Below are 26,928 nucleotides of genomic sequence, written 5' to 3'. Positions count from 1 at the left end.
TTTGGTAGGGTTTGATCCAGTTTTTATCTTTTTAATTTTACAGAGAGTCCTTAACTCTGACATCCTAAGATGCAGGTAAGGGGTGAGGTTGAGCTCCACCACCATCTCTTCTGTAGTAGACATTATTTCTCTAAAAGTTGGGATACTTTTTAAGAATCTAAAACTATCTCTAGAACTTAATCCAAACTTTTACTAAACTTTTAAACTCTAAAAGAAATGCTAACAGGGACTAACACAAGGCCCTAGCAGGACTTTTAAAAATGTAGAAAAATATCTCAAATTTAAAAAATCAGTTTCTAATGACAATTTTTGGAATTTAGTCGTGTGATCAGGTATTGACTGAGTAGTCCAGCAAATGCAAAGTCTTGTACCCCACCGCTGATCCACCAATGTAGGAAGTTGGCTCTGTATATACTATTTCAAAGTAAGAAATAGTGTGCACAGAGTCCAAGGGTTCCCCTTAGAGGTAAGATAGTGGCAAAAAGATAATTCTAATGCTCTATTTTGAGGTAGTGTGGGCGAGCAGTAGGCTTATCAGAGGGTAGTGTTAAGCATTTGTTGTACACACACAGGCAATAAATGGGGAACACACACTCAAAGACTCCTTGTTTTTCTCATTATCTCCCCTGGACTTGCTGCCAAAAGTGGGGGCTGTTTCCAGGGGGCGGGCATCTCCACTAGCTGGAGTGCCCTGGGTCATTGTAACACGAAGCCTGAGCCTTTGAGGCTCACTGCTAGGTGTTACAGTTCCTGCAGGGGGGGCGTGTGAAGCACCTCCACCCAGAGCAGGCTTTTGTTTCTGTCCTCAGAGAGCACAAAGGCCCTCACCACATGGGGTCAGAAACTCGTCTCTCAGCAGCAGGCTGGCACAGACCAGTCAGTCCTGCACTGAACAATTGGGTAAAATACAGGGAGCATCTCTAAAATGCCCTCTGTGTGCATTTTTTAATAACTCCAACACTGGCATCAGTGTGGGTTTATTATTCGGAGAAGTTTGATACCAAACTTCCCAGTATTCAGTGTAGCCATTATGGAGCTGTGGAGTTCGTTTTTGACAAACTCCCAGACCATATACTTAATATGGCCACACTGTACTTACAATGTCTAAGAATAGACTTAGGCACTGTAGGGGCATATTGCTCATGCAGCTATGCCCTCACCTGTGGTATAGTGCACCCTGCCTTAGGGCTGTAAGGCCTGCTAGAGGGGTGACTAACCTATGCCACAGGCAGTATTTTGTGGGCCTGGCATCCTGAGGGGGATGCCATGTCGACTTTGTCTTTTTCTCCCCACCAACACACACAATCTACAATGGCAGTGTGCATGTGTTAGGTGAGGGGTCCCTTAGGGTGGCACAACATATGCTGCAGCCCTTAGGGACCTTTCCTGATAACAGGGCCCTTGGTACCACTGGTACCTTTTACAAGGGACTTATCCGTGTGCCAGGGGTGTGCCAATTGTGGAAACAATGGTACATTTTAGGTGAAAGAACACTGGTGCTGGGGCCTGGTTAGCAGGGTCCCAGCACACTTCTCAGTCAAGTCAGCATCAGTATCAGGCAAAAAGTGGGGGGTAACTGCAACAGGGAGCCATTTCCTTACAGGATGTGAAGTGCGACAGTGTTGAATGCTGCAGAAAGGTCGAGTAGAATCAGAGCCACTGTTTGTCTTTGGCCGAGGAAGGTTCTGATGTCACCTGTTGTGGTGATGAGCACGGTTGCTGTGCTATGGTTAGCTCGAAAGTTGATTGTGATGCATTGAGTATGTGGCCCTGTTCTAGGTAGTCCATGAGCTGTCAGTTGATGGCCTTCTCAAGTACTTTGGCTGGGTATGCGAGCAGGAAGATTGGCTGGGAGTTCTTGAGGTTGTTGGGGTCAGCTGAGGGCTTCTTTAGGAAGGATCTGATGTCTGCATGCTTCCATCCATCTGGGAAGGATGTTGTGGAGGTGGACTCCTTGAAGAGGTTGGTTAGTTCAGTGCTGATTTTGTTGGATTTGATGTTGAAGGGATGGTGGGAGCAGGGGCCAGCGAGTGCCCCAGAGTGGATGGAGGACATGATGGTAGCAGTAGTCTGGACATCAAGTGAGGACCAGGTGGTTATGGCTGGGCCGGGGTTCCCTGGTTGGAGAGGCTGTGAGGTCTGAACGAAGTGGGTTGATGGTTATAGTTATTGTAGATATTGGCAATCTTGCTGTGGATAGTGAGTCGCAGAGTTGTTGGGAGAGGTGTTCTGTGTTTTCTGTGGCAGTCAGGTTGGAGAATTCCTCGATGACCTTGAATAGTTCCTTGGTGTGGTTGGTTGGGGCATCGATGCGGTCGGTGATGGCTGTTCTTTTGGCCTCCTTGATGCACTGGTGGTAGTCGTTGAGTGCTGTTTTGTGTGTGGCTCTGTCGGAGGGGTCCTGGGGGATGTGCCATTGCTTCTCGAGTAGAAGACAGTTACTCTTGGTGGTGCTGAGCTCTGGGGTGTACCACCTGGCTTGTCTTGATGTTCTGTTGGCTTTTGCCAGTTTCAGAGGAGGGACTTTGTCTGCGCATTTGCTGATCCAGGCTGGTCGACGTTGGTTGACCTGTCGGGTGGTGTGGTGCTGAGAACTTGCGTACATTGGCCCTGTTACTTTCCCCAGCTGCGGTGGGTGGCGCTTCCGTGCTTGGTGATGGTGTGCTGGGTCTGTGAGATGGTGAAGTGGATGATTGTGTGATCAGTCCGGGAGACTTCCGTGGTGTGGGTGAAGTTGATTCTGTTGCTGGAGAAGAAGATGGTGTTGAGGGTGAGTCCAGCTCTGTGGGTGAGTTTCGAGTCTAGTTTGGTGAGTCCAATGTTGAGGTTCACCAGTAGGGATGTAGCGTTGGCGTCCTTGGGGTCCTCTATGTGGAAGCTGAGGTCACCAAGCAGCATGTAGTGGAGGGAATCAATGGTGAGGGGTGCTGATGGCGTCGCAGAAAACTGGTTGGGATCTTGGTGGTCTGTATGCAAGAGTACTCCTTATGGTTGAATTGGATGGTTTCCTTAAAAATTACGGTGATTCTACTGCCATGCATGTTGGGGCGTCCCAGTGTATCATCTTGTATCCGTTGGCGATGTCTGAGTTGGAGGCGGGGTTGAGCCAGCTCTGTGCTGTCAGTAGTGTGTTCCTCTTCCTGGAGGAGTATGTGAGCAAATTTCTAGTCATCTACATGAGCTTGGCATGGGGCAGAGATGGTACTTGGTATACTTACAGGCTGTGCTACACACTGGAGTGAAACTGAAGGCAGGTAACTGGATGTTAATTTGTTCGAGTAGTAGAGGGAAGCAGAAAATCCTATATCATACCAGCAGGGATATGGTTTCTCAGGGAAGAAAGTAATGATGCTTTTATCAGGAACAATGCAAGATTGCTTAGCTATGTTTCAGCTGGCACGTATTAATGGGGAGTTTCTTGTTATGCTTAGCATGCTCTAAGCTGCAACCCATCGCGGTATACGGCGGCCATGGCATTTATTCATTTTTCTTTTATTCCGCCATGGGCACCCCTGACATCCCCTGTAATCCTTCCAATCATGTGAGCTGTGGATCTGCTTCCCTGGTCGCCCCATCAGATAGTGCGTGCTCTACCAATCTGAGAAGAACATGGCAGGATATGAAGAGGGTAGGCGAAGATGAGCAAGGCCCAGGATGATGAGTATCTCTGGGACTTATCCAGTGATCAGAAAGAACTGGAGTTGGCATCCCGGCTGTCAGGCAGGGCACGTGCTACATATATCGGAGTACCTGGCTGTGGGAAGGCTCCTCAGGTAGAGCAGGGAGCACATGGATGCTGCAGGGATTCACAGATACAAGCCAGTAATTACTTTCACATGATGGACGGAGCTCCACGGAATTCCACTGAGTTTTTATGTAACTCCGCGGAACTCCGTGGAGCAGAACCCACCCCTATATAAAACTTGGGCAAACAACTGGAACAAAGACCCCTGCCATTTGTGGCAGAGGGAGAGGTTTTGACACTTGGCCTCTCGGAGCCAGATCATGGTCCCACTAAAGATTAGGATCTGCATTCCACAGCCCCATGGAAGACAGGCCTGAAATTTAGGGGCAACATCTGTGGTTCAAAGGGGAACTCTCTGATCCTCCCCCATCTTCAAAGGCACACTACAGTATAACTACTGGTGCTACACTGCAACAAACTAGAGATAAGCTCGCGGAGACGCAGGATCAGAGTTACTGGTCCGCGTCATGCACACTGTCAGAAGATTCTGTTGTGCACCAGGTATCTAATGCCCTGGGAAGGGACCAAGCACGCTTCCTAAATTGTGGCTGACCTGAATGGTTTTCTGGCTGCTGTGTGGCACCCTGAAATGTGCTCTCCAAGGGCTTGTTTACTTGCTCCCTGTTCTTTGGTGGAAGTCTCAGGGATATCAAAGACCTCCTGTGAGGAACCTACACCTTCTACCCGTGACATCTTGAGAGCGGTGCCCTCTTAAGTGCCCACATCATCTGCTGGTTCCACCTGATGGCAGTGGTGTGAGCATAGAACCAAGTGGAGCCTGAAAAGCACTGCCCGCATTCAAGGAGTGTGGTTTTCATTGTGGGGCCACGTGACACATAGGCATCTTGTTTGTGGTGAGCGGATTTCCCGGTTGCTGGACCCTGCATGGCCCACTTCAATGATCATGTTGTGCTTCTCTCATGCAACACGCCGACTGCACGCTCATTGTGTGTGGTGCCGATTCACAGGTTGCGACCCTCAGAGGTGGGGGCGTTTCTGTAGCAGTGCCACATTCTACCTCATGTGGCACTGCTATACTTGTGCCTCTGTGTGTGTGACCAGATTTGTCTGGTGCAATTCAAGTCATCTGGCACCCGACGTTGTGCCTCATTTCAGGGAGATGAGGAATTGGTAAATCTTTGTATGTCATCGGATTTGTCTGGTGCAACTCAAGTCATTGAGCACCAGACGATGTGCATCATTCCAGGGAGGTACAGCATTGGTAACTTTGTGTGCGGTGGGAAATTGTCTGGTGCGACTCCAGTGATTGCGCACCAGATGTTGTGCCTCATTCCAGGGCCGCATGGAAATTGGTAACTTTTCAAGGGTGATCAGAATAGTCTGGCGCGACTCAAATCATTGCACACCAGATGTTGTATCTCCTTCCACGGAGGTGCAGAATTAGTAACTATGTGTGTACTGGAATGCCTTCCCTGGTTGGGCACAAGTGTGAACAGCGTGTGTCCACAGTGACCCAATACATGTGCTTTGCAGACCGGGGCTGTGAAGGAAGGCACGGTGTGGGGACCTGGGAGTGAACTTCCTGAGTGGTTGCCCATCGGCCTGTTATCTACTCTTTCTCCCCCCAGCTTTACCCCAGGGCCCTGAATAAGTGTGACTCTGGCAGCAATCGGCCTAATATCTGGGGAAAGGTGTCTTTCATCTCCAGCCCGTGGGGTCAGAGTAGTAGGGATTGGGTTGAAGGGTGGAGAGAGGTTTGGACCCAAGAGGTCTGCGGGGACAGTGACAACTGGCCTGCCAGAGAGCAGTGCACCGTATTAGGGTGCTCGAAGTGAGTGTGGGGGAGTGCATGTTATTTGAGTCTGCCTGTTATCCATGGCACTGTGTAGTGATGTGGAGTGAGTGTGTGAGTGTGACTGCCTATGATTGATTACACCGCACAACAGTGTTGTTGTAGACGTTGTTTCCTTGCCATAAGACTATCACGTTGACATTGTTTTCTATCTGTGCTGCCTAGGCCGTGGGGCTATTTAAAAGTGCTAGAATTATATGTGTGCACACATTGCTGCTAATGTTGTGAACCGGGGGGCACCCTATAACTGTGTAATACTAAATTGGGATATTTGCTGGGGTGGGTCGTGTATTGACATTGGTTTGCATCGCATGAGGGTGCTGGGAGGGAATGGAGGATTTTTCCCAAGTGTACATATTGCTAATATTGTTTTTAACACAGTTGAGCCTAGTACTGCTAGTGATATTTCAGAATGTGATTTATGTCCAGAATTACCTGAAGTTCATGTTGTGTTAATTAAGGTATATGTTGAATACATATCTTCTTTACATATACCTAGTGCGAAGTCTCTTTTGTGACTCATTGTATTTGTTGCGTAAGTGTGCTGTGCCAATGCTTTACACATTACCCCTGTGATAAGCCTGACTACTCAGTGCCAAGCTAGCCAAGGGTGAGTGCCACCTCCAACGCAGCAAAAGGCAAAAAATATATGGTCACCATTCAGAAAAGCAGATTCCCTATAGGGAAAATGTCAGAATAAAAGCAGGTGAGAGAGAGAGAAGACAGCATTGACAAAAAAACAATAGCAAGATGGGAGAAGAGAGGTATTAGGAGAGAACAAAAGACAAGGAAAAGCAAGACAGGTAGAGAGGAAAAATCCAAAAACAATAGGCATGTTCATGGGAAACATGGCATAAACTGACCCTGCTGCCTAAGGCCGCAGTCTGTGTAGCAGACAACACCTCTGCTGTGTCAGGTCTGAGCCTGGAAGGTATAGTTCACCTGAGAGATAGCTCTGTAGTCAGAATCCAGAGCCTGTGGGACTTTGTAATCTGTGTGATGACATCACTCCTTGCAGGAAGGCTTCTTAAAGTTTTTGTAATGCCCCTCTCCATACAGTACTAAGCTTTCACACTCCCTAGAAATAATGTCTGCCTACTTTCACCCTCTCTCCTTTTGATGCAAAACGGTCTTACTCCCTAAAATATTATTTTCCTGCTCTTTCATCTCCATTTCCATAGAATATCTAGCTGTATCCCTGCTTCGACCCTGGTTATGATACGGTCTGCAATCCTGTTTCGGAGGCAACCCCCATTTTGAACCCAATATGGCAACACAATTTGGACATAAATTGCAGGCGTCTGCTCCCGCAATTTGAAGCAGGTGATCACACAGCAAGCAGTGTGCATGCACTGATTGCAGACCACGGAATGGGAACACGTGCCATTGGCACGCTATTCTTCAAATCGGAATCAAATGCAAATTGCATACCAGCCAATTTGAATAAAGTTGCATTAGCAACATTTTGCAACCCCCCTATGATCGTATCCTTATAAAGCTTCCTGTTGTTTGGTCCCTTTGTCTGCAATACTCACCTCTCTCACATCCCTTTCAATGCAATCTTTAATCCCGCCATCGCTCCTTCGGTGTCTGCTCTCATCCCTCTAACCCCACAATAGTTGATGCCTAAATTGACATTCCTGGTGTCTCAATATCCCCATTCAAATGTAATGTTTGGTTTACTTAGTGGTAATCATCATTACACCGAGTCATTGTATTCCCCATCACAGTCATCATAATTGAGCCCTTTCCTTATCGCACAAACTCAATCCACTCTCCATTTTATTGTTTTACCTATGATCCCTAATGACTTCCTACTTCCTCACTTCCTACAAACATTAGTTCCTAAATACATAATTTGCTATGTTCTTCAAGCTAAAAATTTATATATACACATTCACTACAGTTTTTTCTTATAAATATAGACATATATACTATAATGTAAAATACTCTGCAAGCTGTATCAAACGCAGGGGTTCATTGCTGCGATTCTAAAAGGTGCAGCACAACTGAATACCTTTTTAAAATATCATTGGTAACAAGTTCCGTTACGAGAAGGACTTATGGCATAAAACAGCATCTTACATGTTGATCATCATGGATTATTTATGTGCTTCAGTGCTAATGCCAAAGCTGTAGAAGCTGTAAAGAACAATAAGTGGGCCAAACATTGAATGAACATGGTACATAATTCAGGAATTACAAATAAGCAATAATGAGTAAGAAACCCAACCAACCTTTAGCTAGTCATTTAAACCTTTGTGGACATTAACTATCAGATTTTCCCTGTAGAGCACGTGGAACCTGTCCTAAGAGAAGAACTACTGGAGTCCACAGAAAAGTTCTGGATGTACCATTTGTAATCATTGAATCCAGATGGGCTGAACATCACCGATAATACCACCTGATTACTGCATCTCAGGAATGCAATGACTACACTTTTCAAACACAATCTTCACTCATGCTGCTTTTTGAAAATCCAGCTGTGTAATCTTTGTTTTTTGGTGAGTCCATCAGGGTGTGTATGTATATCTGTAAGACATTATTAGTTGTGTAAGATGGGAGGCCTGCACAAGTAATAGGTTCATAATTTCTTCTTACTAGGAATCAATCACTCCATTGTAGCACCTCGCTTTCTCAAGGTAGCAAAGCAGAGCAATCCAAGGTCTACTAAGCAGTGGTGGTATGGGCTAGTAATCACCATTTGCAGGCATGCAATATTATTCTTCAGTAAAGATTATCCAGTCTGAGTTTTTTCTTTAGAAAAGGAAAGGTACATTTATTACACATGTACTACTAAGTACTACTCATGAATTTAAAATATATACATGACTCAAATAGAAATACCTTGGGTGACATTCCGAAATCACAGTTGACTCCTAATGCATCATGACCCCCAAAATCACAGTACCCCAACACCTATACCAGATAGATCAGAATATAGGTGGGTATCACTTTAAGTGAAACAGGCCTATTGGCTTTGTCAAAGGCCATGACAACAACATATAAGGCAAGTCTATTGGTTTTGTCAAAGGTCACCACATTAATTTATGTAAACCAAGCCTATTGGCTTTGTCAAGGGTCACCACATGAAAAAGACCAATAACTAATTGTAAAAAGTTACTATTATACCATAAGAATCAATACCTCTGTTTAAACCCAATCATTACAGTATTATCAATAAATGATTGCAATATTAATCAGCCATATCTATATTGTTGCAAATGGGTTCTGCCTATTTAATGTGATTTTTTTATCACCTGTTTTTGGACTTTTTACTGTGGATGAGTCTCACTACTTGTGTCTCACCCATTCTAATCACCTGGTAAATAGACTGCACATGCCTACCACATATATCCACCTTTTAAGATAAAGCTGCTGTGACACAGCTAGCTAAGGGAAACTGGACTGGTTACACATGATCATGTGTGCACTAACGACGGCACAGATGTGCAGGCTGCCTGCATTAGGCTCCATTGTAAGCAACCCTCTAACTGGGCACAGGAGCATGCCACTAAGGGGACACTTAGGGGGAAATCTTCCCTAAAGTGCAGTTTCACTTCCCTTAGGCCAACAAAGTCCATTAAAGTATCACACTGGGGTGAAAAATATACACCCAGTTTGAATATGCAAACCCCAAGAGTCTATATGTACACCTTATGGGTTGTCCATAATTGTCATATTTCTCTGGCTCAGCCAGGATTAGATTCCAGGCCTTTTGTCACTTTGCTGGGTCAAGGTAATTACTCTGCTCCCCATCAGAGGGAAGAAAGGCTTCTCCACATAAAAGGAGTAATTAACAGGACTTCACACAGTTCCTGAGAAGGATGAGTTGGGGAAGAAAATCTGCATCTGTTATTTACCTGTTACACTTTACCAGGGTTGGGACAGCACAGGCCCTTTGAACAAAGCAGGAAGCCCAGACCTCTGAAGCCAACACAGGAGGGGGCTCCCCCTTAAAGTTTTAGTGGAGAGCCTCTGGCAGTGATGTCAGCTAGAGGTGGAGCTGAGGCCCCCAGAGGATAAGTGCACAGAGTGTTAGGCTTGCCATTCACGTGAAACCCAAGACCATCTGCAGGGGGTGAAAAAAAAAACATCCAGCCCCCAACAGGACAACACATAATGTGCAGTGCAGGTGAAGACGAGTGCTTGCAGCTGTACCTGAGGGGAAGGGGTTTGAGGAGGAGAGGGAGAGAGAGAAGACATGCTTTGGAAGTTCACTGGTTCTCCAATGATTCTCTCTAGCTGGAATGGGGTGCAAACCCTCTGCCTGATGTAGACAAGGTTTTTGGTCAGATGATTTCTAGTAACAAAGTACAAGAATAAATCGCTTAGGGCACTACACCAACATCAAAAACAAGTATTTCCTTTCAGACACCTTTCTCAACAATTCACTTTATATATATGTATATTACTTCTTCATCTCAGTAATATTCAAAGATGATGATTTACCAAAGCTCCTCTACATAATACAATGATATTATTGCCACTGGAAATCTGCTAATACTGCACACCCAGTGTTTTATTAACTGAATCACATTTATGGTTGTACTTCTGACAAACCTCCTGATTCAAATGATGAGGATATAGAAAAACTATTTCCTGGTCTTCATGAACAATCTTAGGTATTTTTGGTAGGAATGTTGGATGTATGCTTAAGATTATTTTCTCAGGAAACAATCTGAAAAAACAGTTTTGACGTACCAGGTTTCATATAGCCCCCAAAGTATGGCCTGAGATTATTGCTACGAAAGAAAATTTTTTCACAAGACAGATATTTTAAGGAAACTGTCCCTATTGGTTCAAAATACGAGGCATTCAGACCCATGCTTTCCAAACCTTTTAGAACCACAGTCCACTTTTTAGAACAACAAACGTTTGCAAAACCCACCGAACTTTAAAGGCAGGTGATTTTTTATGTAACAATAAGAATTTTGTTGTATACAAAAAAATTATGGCTAGACTGCTTGAATTAATCTCAGCCATTTGTAATAACTCAGGCTGCATCACAATCCATTGCTATGTTGCACTCTATGCTGCATCAGTTTGGACCCAGGCATACCCATAACAGTTTTGATCCTGCTTGAATGTAAACAGTTCAGCCCAAACTGCCAGGCCAGGTCCTGGGTTGCTTGTATTTCAATTCAGGGAACATCACTTTTTTGTATACTAAAGCGTTGTGTGGAAGCACACTGTCATTTACAAAAAGCACACTTTCTATTGCATTGACTAAATCTGCACATACATACAGTTATACTGATAGAACCTATACTGCACACAAATGATAATGTATGGAAATCAGGTTTCAGTAAATATTGATCATTTGTGCATCACCCAGTAAAGCTCCTTGAAATGTGTTGATCCTCTTACAATCTTTGCTTCCATTGCACTTCAAACCTACAACAAAGTGCTTCGTTTTTGCTTTCCTAACTGCTAAATGTATAAGTTAATTCACAGGTATTTCCATTTTGTTGTGTGTCACAAAAATGACATACTACATCCTTTTCTTTCACAGTCTCTGCACCCCAGCAAGTTTGTCACATAATTCACTTTGCTTTTCATTCTCTGACTGCTAAGTGAGAGGGGTTTGTAAAGCCCAATCGGAGTGTTAAAAAAATAAAACAAGCAACAATTTGTCAGAAGACATAGCCTGACATTTGAGCCTAACATTTGACCTCTGTCTTTGAAGCACAGCAATTGTGACAAGATAAATACAGCATTTAAAGGCATCTTTATGCATTACTTTGGACTTTCACGACCCATCAAAAATCGGCTGGCCACCCACCAGTGGGTCATGACCCACAGTTTTGAAAACACAACTGTAGGCAGTTCAATAATAATGGTAAATCCTAAGTACGATTGGCAAATGGACCACCAGAGGTTTACTTGATGAATTATTTTAAAACTTAGATACCATGTTTTCTACTGGGAAGATATCTTGATCTCTGGAATGCCTTAAAGGCTGCATAGTTGCTTTGTAGGGTTGACACTGCTGGCCCCAATTCAAAACCTTCTGTGAGGAAATTGCCCCTTTAGCATTACTTCAGTTCTGAAAATTCCTCCAATGTCTTTCACATAGTTTTAATGGTGGCAGTCCCCTGGACTGTTGGATTGCTGTTTCCCCCTCAACCTTCTATAACAGCCTGGATACATTGGAGAATTTGAGGAAACGTATACAGCAAACCTTTGGACCACATCACATTCTGACCCCAATCCCGGAGAGAAGGATTCAAAGAACAAAACTGGGACATAATGCTTTGCAAATACATAAAACCAGGGGAGGCAATATATTTCCACTATCTTCTTGAAAAGAACTGAGCACAGGCAGATGATCACTGGGGAGGGAAATACCCTGCTCTGACGACCCTCACACCCATTCTCCGTCCCTGGAAGATGAATTTCATCCAAAGAGAGATGTTTGGCTCTCCCCATGCTCCCAATTCCTGAGCTAACAGTGCCAGAATGAGAATCAGAGAACCTACAAATATGACTAACGTCGTGTTGCATGTGATCTGGCATCCATTGTTAAAAATCTTAGGATGTGCAGATCTTTAAAATATGTGGTTGTGGTATGTTGCATACAGCCCAGTGGCCACACCTGCAACTAAGAGACATGTACCCTAAACCGGCATTTCGCTTTCATAATTGTTTTCCAATTTTCATAAATGCATTGGATTTCATTTATCACATGTGGGAACCACGGTCGCATAGGAAAAACAGATGTCTGGTACCCCCATGCTTAGGAAAACCAAAAGAACACCGACTTGCATCAAGCCATGGCAGGGATAAATTCATATGGGAGCGAGAGTGGAAAGAACTACCTTGTTTTGGAAAATGCTAAAAATCTGAGGACATAATATTCAGTGTATTCTTCTGTCCAGCCAGACAGGGCAACGGAGGTCTCATAGGGTGTCCTATCCCAGAATTATTGAGTCTGAAACCTCCTGACTCGATATTTCTGGGTCAGGAGACACTGAGTATGTAAGAATTGGTGCAGCAGCACTGCCCAAATCCACCTGCTCCCTCCAGTACTCTGGGGGAATAGATAATGCTGACCCCGGACAGGCACAAATATACCCTTCACCCCTGCTCAGAGAAGGTTGGAAATGTCTATGTTTTTTCCACCAAAATAGTCGAAAGCTGAGAGTAAAAGCACCCCAGATGAGATATTGATGCTGTGATTTCACCAATACATGGGCCTTGATGTGCTGAACAAGTCCTGTAGTTTATATTGATACACAAAGATACCAAGAGCTACATGTGTTTAAACAATTTAATGCTGATTTTTTTCAAAGGTTCTGCCACAGAATTGCACATTTTGTAGTTGTTAAAAGTCTTACTGTGAATTGGAAGCCTCTTAGTAGTATGATAGAGGATTGTTATATGCCTACTAATAAAGCATTACTAAACTTCAGAAGCAAAATGAGGAGAGTATGGGCTGCAGTTTTTTTGTTGGTAGGTTAAAGGAATTTTGTCATCCTTTCTAGTTCAGAGAGGTGATAATTATTCAATTTGCAACATGTGATGAGCAGGATCAGTGACATGATGCAGTTATGAGTAAAACTTAGGGATTTTAGGGTGGGGTGAGGGCTGGCAAGGTTGGACTGGCCGTAGGGGGCATTGGAAGTTTTTTGTGGGAGGCTGGAAGGATGGGGGCCGCTTTTGCTACTGGGGAGGGGGTGGTTTTATAGCAGTGGAGCAGTTTTAAAAGCACTGCAGAGTTCATTGTATATTCAACAGCTTTCAGGCAACAATAAAAGTGCCAAGGTAACTCTAATGATTAATGTACCTGCTGGAGAGAGATCTGAGTTTTGACTCATCTAAGGTAGTACAGAGGGTTAATTTGAGTTTATGCTCCCCAGACTAAGCACTCTTACAAAATGCCTACCAGTATGAATGATGTGAATCCTACACATTGTAGTCCCCTTTGTCAAATGTAACATTTTCCATTTACTGATTTACACATGTATAATTCATTGTCCCTGTATGTGTGTGTGATGCAAAGTGCTCTGACACTCTACACTGGTATGAGAGGTGCTATAAAACAAATGAAATGCATTTGGGAGAGAGGCTATGGAGAGATGAAAAGCAATGTTGGAGAGTGATGGCTAAGGAATCATTGAAGAACCCAATAAAGATTGCCATATCCTGGTGCACTGTAAGGTCATCATTAACTATGCTTTAAAAAACGACTACAATTGAATATATAATGAAATGTGTTATTGAATGTGCCATGTTTGCCATGGTTTTCCAAATTTACTTGGAGAAAGAGAAACACCCGCCCTCCCCCCAAGCCCTCTTGATGTGGTCAAGCTCGCTCACTGGCTCACTCACAGTGCACCACTGGGTGGTGGTGGGGCTGGTCTGGCAAAACTTTCCAGGGCTGCTTTGGGATCCCAGTCCAGCCCTGGTGGCTGGGGATACAAATCTACCTTATAAGAGTAAGGAATCAATTTGTTTTGTGTTTTGACATGTTGAGTATTTTTTTTTTTTGCAGATTTAATAGTAGGACATTTCTGATAGCCATTTTCTCAAGTGGAAGCGAAGGACTAGTATATTGTTTACTGAGGAAGTTTCCAAATAAAGTTGTGTGTGATTTCCATGTATTGATGAATAGAGACACTTTCCCCCTCAAATAGTCAGTGTCTCCAGATAAAGGCTGAAAAGTGAGGCTACAACGGTTGACCCTTTGGAGACACCACAAGACATTAACACTTTCCCTATCTTGATCAACTAATAAGTAAGGTTAGAACCAGTTAAGTATAACAGCGTAAAGCTAACAGTACTCCAATATAGCAATAATCAGTTGTGTTTACTGCACAGAGACATCAAGGAGAACAAGAAGGCAGGGGGCTTCTTCTTACATTAAACCATGAACTAGTGCACACCGACCAGTAAATTGAGAATGACTGTTTTGATGCAGCCAAGACGAAATCCCCACTGATAGTCCGTTAGCAGATATTTTTGATGATGAGGGAAATGAAGTTACAGGCGACACATCTTTAAATTGTTGTGACAAACTATAGTATAATGGAGACAGGTCTCCATTGGCTCCAATGGGACTCAAGTGGCTAGGTTCTTGCAAGTCTGAAATGGTTGCTTGGGTCAGTAAGGACTATTGACCATTTTGAACCGGGCAAGATGAAATAGGTGTGAGGTAGATTTTATAATTTTGGCTCATAGGCTATCAAGGTAATAGTTGGAGGGCATGAAGAGTCTTATGGGGGGTTCATCTCTCCTTACTGGAGAAAAGGTGTCCCATCAGCAAAGATGTTGTAAGGAACTAGTGAATGAAACCCTCAAATGCATCAACGATTCTTGCCTTCCTTCCCAAATAAACATCTTCTGATGGCTCGCTTCCTGTCCAAGTGTCCTTAAGGTGACAATGAAAAGATGGCCTTCTAAAGCCCAAATGTTGGTGAAAAAGCCCAAATCTGGCACTTCTGGTGAAAGGGCCATACATCTGGGTACTATGGAGTAATCATTTTCATTAGCATAAGTGTAACTTGCTCCTGCCATGTTATTCTGCTCATACTATCTAAACAGCAAAAGGAAGTGCCTGTCTCTCACATTTTAAGTCTCGTTTTCACATCTTGACTTCCCAGATAAAAACCCTTGATTGGCATGCTCATCTTAAATCCTTAAATACCTTTTCGGAATCTGGCTATCTTCTTCCTTTCCCATGATCTCTGTCTTCTGACACCTGTCTTCTCCCTTTGTGTGATTCTATCAAGTGCTGTCCATGACAGACCATGAGTATAACTATAAATGTGTTTTGCCTTTGCTTGTTGGGCATGCTCCAACACAGTTTGCTGGGAAACATCCTGGCCAATTAAATCCGTGACTAACAGACTGTTAATTTTTCATCTGTTAATATACCCTTTCAGAATTTTATGGGGGTGTGAGTGGATTTTCTTCAGCAGATCCAAACAATGATTTTATTCAGTAAACATTTGATGATGCATGCTTTTGCGTTTAGTTTAGGTGCAAAGTTGTAGGCTTTGCATGTGCACACCTAGGCCCAGCCAATAGAACGGACACAGAAACTGACGTGACTTGAGTGTGTGTCTTCAGTTACACTTCTGATTAGTGACCAAGCATTGTTCTATAGTGGTGAGGAAGCATTTGAAGCCCGCACGTTCTTCAGAATCTCCAGCCCTCCTAAGTTTATATGTCAGTTTATACATTGTTGAACCTAGGCCCATATTTATACTTTTTTAGCGCCGCATTTGCGACGCTTTTTAACGCAAAAGCAGCGCAAATTTACAAAATCCAATTGGATTTTGTAAGTTTGCGCCGCTTGTGCGCCAAAAATTGGCGCAAATGCGGCGCTAAAAAAGTATAAATATGGGCCCTAATCTTTTGATTGGTCTTAATTCATTTCTCAATGTTTAAGTAGGATCATGTGAATATAAATGGCAGTCTAAATTACTTTTCAAATATTACAATTTCAGTATCTACACAGATACATTTTAGGTCTCAGCTAGAGACAGCTTTGGCTGTCTATTGTCAAAAACCTACTGCTAGTAATACATTGAATAACTACATATAGGGGGTCATTACAACCCTGGCGGACGGTGTTAAAGGTGCGGTAATACCGCAAACAGGCCGGCAGACCAAAAAAGGGAATCATGACCCTGGCGGAAACCGCCAATAAAGACAGCCACTTTAACACCCCGCCCGCCACGGCGGTACAGACAAGCAGCGCGGCGGTCACCGCCAACAGACAGGCGGAAGACGATGTACCGCCCATAGCATCACAACCCGCCAATCCGTCACCTTTTCCGGGGCGGATTCACCGTGGATAAAAATACGGCGGAAACAGTCCCTGCAATGGGAAAACGCTCACCTGAACACATCCCACGAGGAAGGAGGACTCCATGGATTCGGAATTACAAATCCTACCGGCCCTTGTATTCCTACTCATCTACGAAGAGCAACGCCGGCGCCGGCGAAGACAACGGTGAGTACTGCACCTACGACATAGGGGAGGGGGGAGGCAAAAGTCAGGGGGACACACACGAAACACCCCCACCCCCACCCTCACCCACTACAACACACACACCAATGCATTCACAAACATCACAGTAACAACCCACAACCCCCCCGGAAGAATGCAAACACGAAACGAAATCTGTTCAAACATTGTAATGTTTCAATATACATGTCTCAAATATATACAGAAATATGATAAAATCATTCAAAAGTATATACATTACGAGAAGTAGTGCAGATATGCACATATCAATGTCCGTGCACCACTAGTCCAAAAATGCATGGGCGAGGCCCACACAAGATACCTGTCCACAAATGGAGAGAACACTTCCGGGGCATCAGAGAGAAATACAACAGGCACCTCAGGGGGAAGGGAAGGGGGGCACCTCAGCCGGATGAGTGCAAAGCCAGATCCACGACGGGGCTCCATGACCATTGATGTATCCTGGGGAGTGCAAAACCGCAGTCTCACAAGTCTCTACAGTGGGTGGTTTGCCCACTGTACCATCCTGGGGAGTGCAAAGCCACAGTCTCACAAGTCTCTACAGTGGGTGGTTTGCCCACTGTACCATCCTGGGGAGTGCAAAGCCACAGTCTCTCAAGTAGATAACAGCCACCACTGGTTCTGGAGGGGGACTGGTGCCCAGACTGGATTAGTCTCCCCGTGACAGTTCCTGTCCCGTCACTGTCCCAGCTGCACATGGGATAACGATGCTTCATGTGGCGGTCTTTTCCTTCTTCAGCGGTGAATGCCCTGTTAAGCGGTGCTTTGCCATGGCGGTCTCTGGACTGTTCAGCGGTGCTTTGCCATGGTGGTCTCTGGACTGTTCAGCGGTGCTTTGCCATGGCGGTTCTGGACTGTTCAGCGGTGCTTTGCCATGGCGGTCTCTGGACTGTTCAGCGGTGCTTTGCCATGGCGGTCTCTGGACTGTTCAGCGGTGCTTTGCCATGGTGGTCTCTGGACTGTTCAGCGGTGCTTTGCCATGGCGGTTCTGGACGGTTCAGCGCTGCTTTGCCATGGCGATCTCTGGACCGTTCAGCGGTGCTTTGCCATGGCGGTCTCTGGACTGTTCAGCGGTGCTTTGCCATGGCGGTTCTGGACTGTTCAGCGGTGCTTTGCCATGGCGGTCTCTGGACTGTTCAGCGGTGCTTTGCCATGGCGGGCTCTGGACTGGGCATTGGTGTGTGGCATGACGTTCTCTGGACTGGACATTGGTGTGTGGCATGACGTTCTCTGAACTGGACATTGGTGTGTGGCATGACGGTCCCTCATTGCCCAGTGGGGCTGTGGCTGCCGGGGCCCTCCTGGACACTGACTCCGGCGGTAGTCTCCTGACCAGTGACAATACTTGGGCCCTCCTGGGCACTGACTCTGGCGGTGGTCTCCTGACCAGTGACGATACTTGGGCCCTCCTGGGCACTGACTCTGGCGGTGGTCTCCTGACCTGTGACGATACTTGGGCCCTCCTGGGCAATGACTCTGGCGGTGGTCTCCTGACCAGTGACGATACTTGGGCCCTCCTGGGCACTGAATCTGGCGGTGGTCTCCTGACCAGTGACGATACTTGGGCCCTCCTGGGCACTGACTCTGGCGGTGGTCTCCTGACCAGTGACGATACTTGGGCCCTCCTGGGCAATGACTCTGGCGGTGGTCTCCTGACCTGTGAAGATACTTGGGCCCTCCTGGGCAATGACTCTGCCTGTAGTCTCCTGACCAGTGACGATACTTGGGCCCTCCTGGGCAATGACTCCGGCAGTGGCGGTGGTCTCCTGACCAGTGACGATACTTGGGCCCTCCTGGGCAATGACTCTGGAGGTGGTCTCCTGACCAGTGACGATACTTGTGCCCTCCTGGGCAATGACTCCGGCGGTGACGGTGGTCTCCGGACCAGTGACGACGGTGCTGGCAGTGGCGTCCCGGCGGCCGGGAAGGATGCCGCCCTTCTCCGCCGTGATGCTCACACCAGGCTGTGCAGACTTCTTCTGGCCCTTCCCCACCTTTGGAGGAGTCACAGCTGACTCTGCTATCCCCCTGGGACCCCTGTGAGTTGTTTTGCCTCTAGGAGTCTTCTCACGGTCCCGTTGGCCACTTTCCAATTTCAGAGCCTTTAAAGGGGGTGGACTGGCAGTGCCTTGGCTCCGTGTCACACTGCCTGCCCTGGTGGCCGGTGCACTCCACACACCTTGAACAAGCACCACTGGTACAGGAGGCTTTTTGGCTGAGGCGCTACGACGGGACTGATGAAGTGGAGGGGGGGTGGGGGCAAAAAGGTCAACTTTACAGAGGGACAGTTTCTGACAAACACTGGGATGGGTAGCTGGAGGCGGTCTGGGAGTGGAGGAAGAGGAGGTGGTTGTAGGAGGTGTCACTTTAGGTGTTTTGGGTGCAGGTGCAGGTACTGGAGGCTGTCGTGAGGTGGATGGCTATTGGGTGGGTGTGTGCCTGCGTTTGTGTACCTTGGGAGGGGGCGTCACAGACACACTGGGAGAGGACACAGGTGACGTGTAAATGGGAGTGGAGGTGGTGAGTGCAGGTGAGCGGGGTGTGGTGCTGGGTGTTCTGGTGCGAGTCCTGGTGCCTGTAGATGTAGTGCATGCAGGTGAGAGTGTAGACGAGACTGGGAGGGAGGAGGGAGACGACGAGGAGGGGGACACAGTGGAGGCAGTGGATGTTGCTGTGTCTGCATGTGGGTGATGCTTGTGTGTGTGCCTGTGGGTTGTGTGGTGCCTATGTTTGCCTGAGCTACTTTTGTGTGTTGAGGTGTGTGCATGCTGGTCTGATGGTGTGCTTGGGATAGGCTGGGGTACAGGAGATTGGGTCTGGGTGGAGGAGGTTGGAGAGGGGAGGCTAGACACAGGGACAATGGCTGCCATCAGTGCTGAGGCCAGAGATTGCAGGGTTCGCTGAAGGACAGCCTGACCAGAATGAATGCCCTCCAGGAATGCATTACCGTGTTGCAACTCCCTTTCTACACCCTGGATGGCATTCACAATGGTAGGCTGCCCAACAGTGAGGGACCTGAGGAGGTCAATGGCCTCCTCACTGAGGGCAGCAGGGGTGACTGGGGCAGGGCCTGAGGTGCCTGGGGCGAAGGTGATGCCCACCCTCCTGGGTGAGCGGGCACGGGCGAACGCTGAGGGGCTGCTGGGAGGGCGGTGCTGGTAGGGGAAGTGGTGGCTGTACCTGTAGAAGTGGGGCGCACAGATGGTGCCGCCACCACAAGGGAGCCCCCATCGGTGGACGAGTCCGTGTCGCTGGTTGGTGATCCGGTGGCTGACGTGAAGCTCCCCTCGCCCTCCGTCCCACTGGTGCATTCTGAGTCCGTGGTGTGGCCCTCCATGGCCATGTGGGATGCAGCTCCCTCGTGCTTCGGTGCCACTGTACCTCCGCCTGATGATGCTGATGCACAAAAGAACAGGGAGACCACAAAAGGTGAGGGGGGGAGACAGAAGAAAGACAGGTTGAGTGCATGGCATACCGCTACCGTTGGCGGACAATACAGACACAGCAGCCCCCTGCACTACGCCGTGCTCCTGGCCTCTACAGATGCAATTTCTGGGATCTGGCCTACATGGCTATGGTGGACTTCTGCACACATGGATGCCACAGGGGCATGTATACCTGTACTTGGCACTCTACTGCGGTGGGGTAGAGTGCCACATGGCCTGCATTACGGAGGGGCCTAGCCTACGTATTTCTGCCTGGCCTAGGTACACCCACAGGCCTCCTCCCCCACCCAGACCCCTCCACTGCGCGCACAGTCCGCAGAATGAGAGTGTACTCACCTCCTTGTGTCTGCTGTGATGCCCTAAAGCGCCCATCCATCTCCAGGTAGGCCACCGCCAGGATCCGGAACATCAGGGGGGTCATGGTGCGACGGGCACCCCTCCCACGTTGGGAGGCCATCCCCAGCTGAGCCTCCGCCGTCTTCTTGCTCCAGCGGCTAATGTCCTCCCATCTTTTACGGCAGTGGGTGCCCCATCTCTGGTGGACCCCCAGGGTCCGGACGTCCTTGGCGATGGCACGCCAAATGTCCTTCTTCTGGTGGGCGCTGACCTACATGACATGCACAAGGGAAGAAGAGAAGTCATTACCAACTGCACCGTCGATGTGAGTGTCCCGCCCCTACCCTAGCCATGTGGCACATTCATTCACATGCATTAATGTTTCCTGAACTCTGCCCCCTTCCCTCTTACAACCAGCCCTCTCCACCCAGGCCTAGCCCATACAACGTGCTACCTGTGTACTAACCTGTTGGTCTGGAGGACCGTAGAGTAGCGTGTACTGGGGGAGGACCCCGTCTACTAGTTTCTCCAACTCCTGAGCAGTGAAGGCAGGGGCCCTTTCCCCAGATGCAGCAGCCATCGTCGCTTCCAGACCGAGGTCACAGCAGCACCTGCAGTGTAGGTCCTCTCCGGTCGAAGATCAGGTATCTAGTGATTGAACAGATAGAAAATGGCGGTGACGTCTGCGGCAGTGACGTCCGCGGCGGTGCGTATCATCACCGGCGGCGCACTTGTTCATTGGCTCCTGGGACCCATAGGGTCCAATGTTAACCAATGCAGCATTGCGCCGCGGTCTACGACCGCCTACCGCGACGGTGTGCAACGGCAACGCAGTTACCCCACAATCCCATTGTCCCAGTTTAGAGGTCAGGCAGCCGCCATTTCAGGGGCCCACATGGATTCATTTATTTCTGCGTCACACATAGCTAGGCCTACACTCAACACACATACAGGAAGGGTTTTGTGTTTGGTGTTGTGTTCTGTGTAACTGTGGGTAAATACCTGGTAAATAGTTGACTCTGTGGTCGCTGTTGTCCTTCCTAGGCACCGTCATTTGGGACAATTGAGAAGATGGCGGAATCCTCCGGTGTACCGACCGCTGGTGGACCTGTTGACAATGGAGGAGCAACATTTAATCGTCACCTACAGGTTTGACCGTGCCACTATCCAGGAACTATGTACCCAGTTGGAGCCAGACCTGATTTCACCAATCCGCCATCCCCCTGGAATCCCCCCTGACGTGCAGGTGCTGTCAGTGCTCCATTTCCTTGCAAGTGGCTCTTTTCAGACAACAGTGGCCATGGCATCAGGGATGTCCCAGCCTATGTTTTCCAACGTGTTGTCCAGAGTATTTGCCTGCCCTGCTGAAACACGTAAGGAGATACATCATTTTCCCTGAGGTGGAAGATTTGGCTACAGTGAAAGGTGACTTCTATGCCCTTGGACATATCCCCAACATCATAGGTGCTATTGATGGCACCCATGTAGCTCTGGTCCCCCCCCACAGGAGTTAACAGGTGTACAGGAACCGGAAGAGTTATCATTCCATGAATGTACAGATGGTATGTTTGGCAGACCAGTACATCTCCCAGGTAAATGCTATGTTCCCTGGCTAAGTGCATGCTGCGTACATCCTGCGGAATAGCAGCATCCCTGGTATGATGGGTCAACTCCAGAGGCACCGTGTGTGGCTATTAGGGGACTCTGGTTACCCCAACCTGTCCTGGCTATTGACCCCAGTGAGGAATCCCAGGACCAGGGCAGAGGAACGCTACAATGAGGCCCATGGGCGGATTAGGAGGGTGATCGAACGCACCTTCGGCCTCCTGAAGGCCAGGTTCAGGTGCCTCCATATGACAGGTGGTTCCCTATTCTACTCACCGAAGAAGGTGTGCCAGATCATCATCGCCTGCTTGATGCTTCACAATCTTGCTTTGCGACGCCAGGTGCCTTTTCTGTAGGAAGATGGTCCAGATGACGGTGTTGTGGCAGCTGTGGAGCCTGTGGAGCCTGTGGACAGTGATGAGGAGGAAGCTGAGGAAGAAGATAACGACAACAGGGAGTCAGTCATACAGCAATATTTCCAGTGACACACAGGTGAGAACATTTTCATTTTTACCATTACATTCACTGTCACACGTCTTCCTCTATCCTGTGTGTAATTTCATAGGATTATTTGGTAACTGAGTTGTTCCTTTACATTACGGTTTCACAGGTGTGCTTACCAACGTGTGTCATCTGCATGCATCCTTCAAGGACTTGTGATGTGTGACATAGGTATGTTGCCTTTACAACTAGAAATGCATATTGACACTGTCATTGATAATACAATTTACCAAATCATAGACTGACTCCAGATTGTTGTGTGGTTCAAGGGTGTTTATTGAAGTGCTCAAAATTGGAGGGGGGTTGTAAAATGGTGATGGGTGATGGCGGAGGAATGTCCATGGCAGAGTCCAGTCTATTAGTCTCACAGGTGCACTGGCCATATGGGCAAAGGAAGTGGAGCTGGGGCAGTTTAAGTATGGACAGGGTAACAAAGTGGGACAGTGGGAGGACAATCAGGGTGGTCTCATTTCCTGGCGGGGGTCTTGCCATCTTGCTCTGTCCTGTTCCTGGATCTCAGGGACCGCTTGCGTGGTGGTTGTCCGTCTGCAGGGGGTGGGGTGCTGGTGTGGTGGTCCTGTGGCGGGGCGTCCTGTCCAGTAGCGCCGGCGGAGGTGGTGGGCAGTTCATCGTCCAAGCTAGTGTCAGGGGCCCCTTGGAGTGCCACGGTGTCCCTCAAGGTCTGCTGTATGTCCTTCAGCACCCCTACGATGGTGACCAAGGCGGAGCTGATGGTCCTGAGCTCCTCCCTGAACCCCAAATACTGTTCCTCCTGCAGGCGCTGGGTCTCCTGAAACTTGACCAGGACCGTCGCCATCGTCTCCTGGGAGTGGTGGTATGCTCCCATGATGGAGGAGAGGGCCTCGTGGAGAGTGGGTTCCATTGGCCCGTCTGCCCCCTGTCGCACAGCAGCCCTCCCAGTTCCCCTGTGTTCCTGTGCCTCCGTCCCCTGGACCGTGTGCCCACTACCACTGCCCCCAGGTCCCTGTTGTGGTTGGGGTGGTGGGTTATCCTGGGTTCCCTGTAGTGGTGGACACACAGCTGATTGACCTCTCCTGGGTACGGAGGTTTGGGCCCGCTGGGTGGGTGCTGTGCTGGTGTTACCAGAGGGTGGAAGGTCAGTGTTGGGCTGTGCCTGTGCAAGGGGAACCAACTGTCCAGAGGCCCACGATGGTCCGGGCTGGTTATCAGGATCCAGTAGGGCAGAGCTGCTGTCGACACTGTGGGCCTCTTCTGTGGCTGGAGTGGAGTTGTCTGGACTCTCCGGGTTGGTGACGGTCCTTCGTGATCCTGCAGGGGCATAAGAGCATGATTATTGTATGTGTGTGTGTCATGGTGTGCAATGGGTGGGTGAGCGTGTACCCCAGTGCAAGCATTTCTGTGTGGGGGCTTGTGTGATGATGGTTAGGGGTTTTTATGGGTATGTGCAGTGAGCATGCTTTAGTGATGGGTGTCCATGCTTAGTTGTGTCATGCAGGGCTTGGTGTTGGGATGTGTGGTTTGTGTTCTTAGTACATTAGTGAGGAGTTTGGGTGATAGGGGAGGGTGTGAGGGTGGGGGTGTGTGATAGCATGCAGGTAGGGTGGGGGATATGATAGTTACGAATTGACTTACCAGTGTCCATTCCTCCACCGACTCCTCCGAGGCCCGCTGGATGCATGATGGTCAAGACTTGCTCCTCCCATGTTGTTAGTTGTGGGGGAGGAGGTGGGGGTCCGCCGCCAGTCTGCAGAACCGTGATGTTGTGCCTGGAGACCGCTGAACGCACCTTCCCCCGTAGGTCGTTCCACCTCTTCCTGATGTCCTCCCGATTTCTTGGATGCTGTCTCACAGCATTGACCCTGTCGACTACTCTGCGCCAAAGCTCCATCTTCCTGGCTATGGATGTGTGCTGCACCTGTGAGCCAAATAGCTGTGGCTCTACCTGTAGGATTTCCTCCACCATGACCCTGAGATCCTCCTCGGAAAAGCGGGGGTGTCTTTGGCGTGACATGGGGTGGTGTGTGTGATGTGTGGGGCGGTGTGAGTGTTGATGTGTGTGGTGATGTGTAGTGGTGTGTGGTGTTTTGTGCGTGGATGTTGTGTGGGTGATGGTGTTGTGTGCCTCTGTGTGGTGGGATTGTCTATTCTGTGCTGTCTCTTTGGCCTTCATGAATAAATTGTGGTCGTAGGGGTTTGCGGGTGATGTGGGTTTGTGTTTTATATAGTGTTGGGTGTGTGGGAGTGGTGTTTGTATGTGTATCAGGTGTGTGTATTTGGAATTGTCCAATGTGGCAGTGTTTTGGAGATGTGTGTGTATTTTGAGCGCAGCAGTGTGTACCGCCAATGGAATACCGCGGTTGAAAGACCGCCGCGTGGATTCGTGTGTCGTAATAGCATGGACGTGTTTCTGTTGGCGTGGAGGTGGAGGTTTTGTTTTCGCCAGTTTATCACTGACCTTTGGTGTGGCGGACTTGTGTGGGTGTCTGAATTTCGGCGGGTTCCCAGATGTGGGTCATAATAGCTGTGGCGGAATTCCGCGGCCGCGGTGGTGTATTGGCGGTCTTCTGCACGGCGGTAAGCGGCTTTTTCCGCCAATGTTGTAATGCCCCCCCGTGGTGGGCTTTGTGTCAGCCTCTGGCTTTTGACTGGATAGTTTTCTCGTCTATCCCATTTCCCTACATCTCGTTTGGTGGTATACCTCCCTTGTTCTTTATTTGTTCCAGCACTGGAGGATGCCTTTTTTTACTGTGGTCTGACTGATGACGTCTGTCCTTCCACTTCCTGCATTCAAGGAAATACATTTTTTTCTTTTTCTTTCAGCACTTCAGGGGAGTGCATTTGATTTTTTGCTCTCTTCTTTGTGTGCTGCTTCCCTCCTCAAATTCTTGCCCCTGTGTGCTCTCTGTTGCTCCCTCCTCCCCCATCCTGGTTCGTTTGTTGCTCCACCACTCCCAGTCTGGCTTTTTTTTCATTTATTTTGTCTCTACCCCAAGCTTCTCCCTTGATCCGCTACCCCTTCCACCCACTCATATCCACATTGACATCAACCTCACCCCCTCCTCCATTGCTCCCCTGTGCTCCTGTTGAGTTATTCTTAGTCTTTAAAAATAAGATGTCTTTTTTTTGGCAGTCCGGAGAGTGGCAATTTGCTGCCAAGTCATTACTTTCTCAAAACACACCTGCACACGCATTTACATTTTTTAAATTACCATTCTGAGGTTTTAATCTCCCATTTAGGAATAGTAAATAAAAAAACATGGCTGCTGTGTTGTGCCTTATGTGCACATACGTGGTGTATACATCATAATACTGGAACCCCATAGTGTCATGACTCAGAGATGCGCATACGTAATGACGAAGCAACACCTACACATCATTGTGTATTTTTATTTTAATATCAATGCTGCACAGCATCGACAATTCATTTTTCTCTTTTGGCCACTACTGAGTAGCATCAGAAAAAAGCATCAGCACTGCCAGTAGTCCTGCACCAACAGCCTAAAGGCTGCACCTATTGGCTTTGCCAGTGCTTGTTTGTATTTGTTTACAGGGCAGAGAGAAAAAGACCAAACCTCCACAGCATCGTTCTTCTCGATTCCCTATTATCTGTTGTCTAGGAAACAAAATGCTCCCTGGGTAATCAATCTGAAGAAAGGGTAATTAGGAACACCTCTTTCGGGACAGGTCACTGCTAAAAGATTCTCTTCCCCTGAACAATGAAATCCAATCCGCCCTCGCAGGCAGGAATCCATATCAGCCGGCCACTCATTGAGCTATGCAATTGTAAAGAGTTCATCGCCAAAGCTCTCGGGATCTGCCTTTTTAATTAAAGCTGGAATTCCCCAGAGTGAGAGGTGGTGCAAGACACCAGGTTATGAGATGGCAAGCAAGGAACAAGCTATTAGAGTGCAATCAGAAAGAGAAAGTGCGGAGGCATAAATGATGAACTCTCCCACTCCTGCCTGAGAACCATGGACATGTGTCAAAGGGAAGATTGCCTTCTCTTTGTCGGTCTGAAACAATAATACTGTCGCTTTACAAAACAATGCTGAATTCTGGAATAGAACCACACTGAATAGGAGACTAACACAGAAAATATCCAGCCGCCACTTTCTCCTCTAAGTTCACCACCTCTTGGGCCTACCTGAATTTGCTCCGTTGGGTCCTGCCAGACACATCTTATTCCCAATCCTACCTGTCTAAAAACCTGGCCTAACAGCTCTCCTTCCATTCCTCGATCTACTTTTCTAACCTTTCTCTCTTTAAGACAGACTGGTTCTCTTTCTCTTCCAGCTACCCGTCCCCTGCACCCTCTGGTCCAGCTTTTCATCTCCTGCGTGTCCTGCTATCCTGGCATGCAGTCTCCTTGAACTACTGGCCCTCTTCCAGTTCACAGGCTGTCTGCCGTCTTCCATCTCCTGGGTCTGAGACATTCTTCCTTCCCTAGACCCACTAGTTCTGCTTTGCCACTTTGGCAGGCTTCCTAATCCTTTCAAACGTG

Source organism: Pleurodeles waltl, chromosome 9 (genome assembly GCF_031143425.1).
Source record: "Pleurodeles waltl isolate 20211129_DDA chromosome 9, aPleWal1.hap1.20221129, whole genome shotgun sequence".
Classification (NCBI taxonomy): Eukaryota; Metazoa; Chordata; class Amphibia; order Caudata; family Salamandridae; genus Pleurodeles; species Pleurodeles waltl.
Note: the sequence above shows the minus strand (reverse complement) of the source record.